Raw genomic sequence first — 6,188 nt, forward strand, 5'->3', positions numbered from 1 at the left:
GAGGAAGAGAGGAAGAGGAGGAAGAGTGGAGGAAGAGGAAGAGGAGATGAGAGGGAGGAGGAGGAAGAGGAGGAGGAGAAAAAGAGGAGGAGAGAGAGAGGAGGAGAAAGATAGAGAACAGGAGAATGGGGAGGGAGAGAGGAGGATGAGGGGAAGGACACAGATAGAAATAATTCAGCGACTTGGGGCCTTGGATCCTGGAAGAAGGGGGTGGGATCTACTGAAGGCAAGGGGTGACTGGGCAGTATGTGTCCCGGCATCCCCACCTCTGCTCTGTGGACAGGATTTGTTAGACACCTTTCTCTGCCTTTGTGCAGGTGCCACAGTCTCCTGTGTCTACCCCGTGCCTGGTGCTGGATATGCAGGGTCCATGGGACAGATGGACCCTGCCCATGGGGTGCATACATGCCAGCAGGAGCTAGAGAACGTTGTGCGGTCATTTCTGGGCTGGCTGGGCCAGGGGGCCAGGGCAGGGTTTGGGTGAGAGGCATATCAGTCAGCCTCCTGTTTTGAAAGGATCTCTCTGTAGGCCGAGTGTGGTGGCTCACACCTGTATTCCCAGCACATTGAGAGGCCAAGGCGGGTAGATCACTTGAGGTCGGGAGTTCGAGACCAGCCTGGGCAACATAGTGAGATCCAGTCTCTACTAAAAATACACAAAACTAGCTGGGCGCATTGGTGGGTGCTTGTAGTCCTAGCTGCTCTGGAGGCTGAGGCATGAGAGTCGATTGAACCCAGGAGCCGAGATTGCACCACTGCACTCCAGCCTGGGCGACAGAGTGAGACTCTGTCTCAAAAGGATCCCTGTGGCAAGAGACAAGGGAGCCTCAGCCAAGGTGGGCCCTGGAGGGATGGAGAGGCACACGCAAGCTTGGGGATGTCTGGACATTGAGCTTGTGCTGACCGATAGTGTTGGCCAGTTTCTGCCCTCCCCACCGGGCAGGCTGAAGGTCAGTGTTGTCCTTGGTCCCGCGCGGCTGCACTGCCTGCAACAAGCAGCAGACTTGGAGGCGCCACCTGGCCTAGGGGATTCGCAGCCCTGCCTGTGTTCCAGAAAAGCCCTTCATGCCTCTCCTTGCTCAGGGTTCGTGCCACTTGGAGTTCCCACAGTCCTTGAGGGCTTCAGGTCTTCCCACCAGCAGGTCCCAGTCCTGGGAATGTCCCCCGTCCTGAGAGAAGGCCTCAGTCTGGCTGCAGCTGCCCGGGAGGTCCCCAGGTAGCATCTCTTGTGGGTTCCACCTTCGAGCCACAGCCTGGCGCCAGCTCCTCCTGCTGCCTCCTCCCCATCCCAGCTCAGAGCTCTTCCCCTCCTGGGCATCAACCCCAACTCCAGCCAGCGGGACCCTCCTAAGGCAGACATCAGACCACCTCACTCCCCTGCCGGACACCTGCCAGTGGCTCCCTCACTCTCAGAACAAAATCTACTTCTTGATGTGACCCGCCAGGCCCCTGAGCTTCCGCAGCTCTGACGGCTCTGCTGGGCTCTGAAGCACGCTCACTGGAATGTCCTGTCCCAGCGATTTGCACGGCTCAAGTGTTGTCTCCTCAGGGCCTGGCCACTGTGTCCACCGTGGCGCCACTGCTCGCCCTGTCGTCATGGTACATTCTCTGCTTGAGGACCCATGTCCCTGTAGAATGTACGTTCCCCAAGGGCAGTGCTTTATCGGTTCTCTTTACAGTGGTGGTCCTGGCGCTGGCACAGCTGCTGGCATGGGATGGATGCTCTTGAGTGTAGATCCAGTGAGTACCCCACCCCGCACAGTCTTCGACGCATACCAGAGGGGAAGCCTCCTGGCATAGCTCTGCATGCCCAGGCTGGCCGAGGGTCATCCGCCTCTTCCTCTTCACTTCATTGAACCAGCAGGGTGTGGGCGGAGAAGCAGAAATTCACAGGCATGTTGTCAGTAAACCGGCCCTGTTACAGAGCCCAGGGCACTGTACCGTTTTGCGTGTGCTGTCTTTAGTGAGTGAGCAAAACCTCAGCCCTGCATGTTAAAGCAGAGGCGGCAAACGACAGCCACTCTCTCCCTGTCCAGCTGTCTTAAGTGGAAGTGGGGGCCAAGCCCGCTGGGTTCCCGCTGCCGGCAGCCCCGCCCTCCTCCTCTGGTAGCCGCTTTGCAGCTGTGCGGACCAGCTCTCTTAACACTTGTTAACCCCAGCCTCCAGTCCCTTCCTGCCCCCCACCCCGCCCCTTCCACATGTCTCTCCGGAGAGGGCCGCACAGAATTCACAGGACTCGTCTCCAACGGCCGCGCCAGCAATTCCCTAGCATTCCTCCTCTGCAGAGCGGATTTTGGTGCGTGTCCAGCATGATTTCAGACCCCTCACCGCGCAGCGGAGCGCCTGATCACTTTGTGTGCACCACCACGGTGCACACTGAAAATATTGTGATCCGGGAGGAAGTAACCAGCACCTTGGGGGAATCAAAGACCTTTCCTGCGAGGGCAAGGGCTTCCGGAATTGAACAGGCTGGGCCTGGAGGAGATCTTGAGGGGTGGACCTTCAGGCTTGTAAAGGCCTGGAGGGGGGTCACCCGAGGATCGAGGCCGAAGATGTTTACTGACGCCACAACTGTGAAATTCCACAGGGGTCAAAGACGGACTTGGGCGGGAGCGGTCTGGGCTGGATATCCGGAGAGTTCTGCTCTCCACGGGATGTTAGAATTTGAGGCAGTCTGCCTAAGGAGGCAGAGTAGAGTGGCATATGATCACCCAGATCATCTGAGAGCGGGACATTTTCCCGGAGCGGGGTGGAAGGAGTGTCAAGGTGACTGTGAGATGACAGACACGTAGGGGAGCCCCACAGAAGACCCCCAAGACACCCTGTCTGTTGCCATCAGCCTGAGTCATCCTCTCTCTGAAAAACTTCCAGGACTGAAGTTCGAGTTGGAAGCACGCGTTCTCCTTGGTGAAGTCCGTCCTGTCCCAGGAGGGCTTCTCTAGGTCTCTCCTCTGGCTCCCCCTCCTCGGGTCCTCGTGGCTCTCTGTCGTGTGAAGTGGGGGGTCAGGAGCGCACAAATGTTTATACTCCACGTGAGTCACTTGCACAGATGACGGGTGATGTTTTCCTCGCCAAGGCTGATGGCACCGGGCCCCTCTGCCGTTCCAGCCTCAGTCACGCCTCCAGTCTGTTAGCATTTAGAGCTGCTGAACTTTCGCATTGGTCAGGGGCGCGGGCAGCTTGCTGACCTTTTCTGGGAGTCGTGGCGGACGGAGTGGAGCCGTCTGTCTCGTCACAGACAGGCGGGGCTGTGGCTGGGGATGGCTGCCGCCCACTCTCCCTCAGAATGGCCCTCAGCGGGGCTTCCTGACCCCTCAGCCCCGGTAAGAAGCTTGTGTGCACTGCAGGGAGAGGCGGCAGCTGGAAAAGTGTTAAGGCCACAGCGGTTTTTCCAGAGGCTCGTCTGGAATGCTGTGGATGGATCTGAGGCTCCTGACATCCGAGGCCCCTCCTGGTGGGGAGAGCCAGAAACCCAAGACACTGCCGTCAGTTAAAGACTCGAAGTTCACGTTTTAAAAAGTGCAAGGAGACACCCGGTTTTAGGTACGTTGGGGTGCAAGGTCTGAAGGCTGGAATCTGTGGCTCCCTTCTTTTAGCTCTGCCATCCCTCTTGTCTGGGTGCTGCCCACCTGGTAGAAAGGGGACCTCACCTTGCCACTCCACTAGCCTGCCAACACCACTGGGAAGGGGACCCTTCATCCTGGTGGCTCCAGTAAAAATCCCAGGGAAGGCTCTGATTGGATCAGAAGGGCCAAGTCCCCATCCCAGGATGAATCCCTATGGCCAGGGGCCCCGGAGCCTCTGTCCAGTCTGTGTCACATCCATATTTTCAGCCCAGCAATGGGGTCTGCCTGATCTCCACCACTGGGGCTGAGAATAGAGAACAGGAGTTTCCCGAGGAAAGCAGGGGGCCCTTATGAGAAGAGGGGAGGGATGGTAAACACCCCCAAAATGAAGATATTCATGACAGACCCCCTCTGATACTGAAATTTGTGTTGTCTTTGGAAGGCGCTGAGCTAAGCTGTGGAGTGCCTGCATCTGGCCTGGCTCTGCTGGGGATGAGCAGTGCCATGTGGCAGCCCCGTCCCTTCTGGGGCTTCAACACTTGTCCTGCCAGTGGAGGCAGAGGGGTGGGCAACCTCGCAGCACGTTGCCACCCCAAGATGCTAGAATTCAGCAGTGCTGGAATTTCACTGGGTTTCCAAGTGGTGCTCTGGAGCTGTGCAGTCATGTACCTACTTGCCTGAACTGTAGAGTGAATGGATTTGCTCATTCAAGTGGTCCCCGCTGCCGGCCCAATGCAGTGGGACCAAGTCAGGGGATGGGCTGTGGCAGAAGCAGTCTCACCTCAGTGGGAGGGAATGGGAAAGGGAAGCCTCAGGCCGAGACCTGCCCACTCGTCAGCCCTGGATGGGCACCCAGCTGGACCATGAGGGTGAGGAAGGCCATAGCAGATAAGGCTCTGGGGTGGAGGCAGCAGAGGCGCTGAGCACAGAAATGCTGGTGGCTCAGGAGTGTGGTGGAGGGAGAAGGGTCTGAGGGCAAGAGGGTCGGCCACTTAGCACAGAGCACAGCATGAGCAAAGGTCCAGAGACAGGATGTGCAGGAGAGTCCTGCTGAGGGCTTTGCGGTGAATCTGGAAGGATCACATACACTAGGACTCGGGCCAGGAGGTCTTGTGGAGAGGAACAAGCAGTGAGCTAAGATAAGAGTTGGGCTCCAGCAGGCCAGGTGCGGTGGCTCGCGCCTATAATCCCAGCACTTTGGGAAGCCGAGGCAGGCAGATCACCTGAGGCCGAGAGTTCGAGACCAGCCTGGTCAACGTGATGAAACCTCGTCTCTATTAAAAATACAAAAATTAGCTGGGCGTGGTGGCAGGCGCCTATAGTCCCAGCTACTCGGGAGGCTGAGGCAAGAGAATCACTTGAACCTGGAAGGTGGAGGTTGCAGTGACCTGAGATCGCACCACTGCACTCCAGCCTGAGTGACAGAGCCAGACTCCATCAAAAAAAAAAAAAAAAAAAAAGAGAGAAAAAAAAAGTTGGGCTCCAGCCCAGTACTACCACCTGGGAGCCATCCACCTGCCACCTCACCCGTCCACTCACCCTCGAACCCCACCTCCCTGGCCAGCAGCAAGCTCTCTGCCTCCACAGCACCCCTCCCATCCTGGCTTGTACCTGGACCACAGTGTTGGGGTGTCCCCATCAGAACAGCCCCCACGAACCAAGGGAGCAACCACTTTGTGCAAGGCCATCAACTGGGGTGGTGCAGTTCTGGTTCCTGGCTCCGTTGTCGGCAGGCAGCCTAGAAAAGGGGCACGGCTATCATCCCATTTTACAGATGGGGAAGTTGAGGCACAGAGAGGTCCAGGGGCTCATCCAAGGCCACACAGTAAACAAGAGGCAGAGGGACACTAGGTATGGCCAGCAGAGACCTTTGGTCAGTGCACAGGTGCTTTTTGGCCTTTTCATGGTCCCAAGTGGGAGGGCCCTATGATCATCACCATGATGCAGATGGGGAGACTGAGGCTCAGAGGGCTGAGACTGCTCAGCAAGGCTCTGCCTGAGCCTGGAGAATGGATGTGGAGCTGAACAGCAGGAAGAGCAAGACAGGGGCTCTTCAGGGCCGGCCCAGCACAAAGATGTGGATTTATCTGTCCATCTATCCACCCACCCTTCATCCACCATTCATCTATCTGCCACCCACTCACTCCTTCTTACCCACCTGTTCACTCCTATGTCCACCAGTTCACCCACCCACCTGACCATCCATACCTCCACCTGTCCATCCACCCAACCACCCACCCACCCATCCACCCACCTGCCCCATCCACCCATCTTTTCATCAGTCCACCCTTCCATCCATCCACCCATCCACCTGCCCTTCCATCCGCCCACCTACCCACCCCACCCACCCTTCCATCTACCCACCCACCTGTCCATCCACCCATCCACCCGCCCTTCCATCAGTCTACCCTTCCATCCATCCACCCACCCACCCATCCATCCGCCCGTCCACCCACCCTTCCATCCACCCACCCACCCACCCTTCCATCTACCCACCTGCCCACCCACCCACCTGCTCTTTCATCTACCCACCCACCCATCCATCCACCCATCCACCCACCCTTCCATCAGTCCACCCTTCCATCCACCCACCCACCCTTCCATCTACCCACCTACCCACCC

The 6,188-nt window shown here is 57.9% G+C and overlaps 1 protein-coding gene across 4 annotated transcripts in view; it reads left to right on the forward strand.

The window, feature by feature from the left end:
* KLHL26 (kelch like family member 26) overlaps positions 1 to 6,188 on the forward strand; it is a 32,617-nt gene that overhangs the window by 10,692 nt on the left and 15,737 nt on the right. For 2 of the 4 annotated variants that reach the window (XM_058425877.1, XM_058425878.1), the window contains exon 1: positions 3,372 to 3,543. The exons of the other annotated variants lie outside the window; for them this stretch is intronic. The gene's annotated coding sequence lies outside the window, so the exon portion shown is untranslated. Of the gene's footprint in view, positions 1 to 3,371; positions 3,544 to 6,188 lie in introns of those variants that run through there. 4 annotated transcript variants of the gene reach the window in all.

The sequence above is a fragment of the Hylobates moloch genome, unplaced genomic scaffold (genome assembly GCF_009828535.3).
Source record: "Hylobates moloch isolate HMO894 unplaced genomic scaffold, HMol_V3 SCAFFOLD_12, whole genome shotgun sequence".
Taxonomy (NCBI): domain Eukaryota; kingdom Metazoa; phylum Chordata; class Mammalia; order Primates; family Hylobatidae; genus Hylobates; species Hylobates moloch.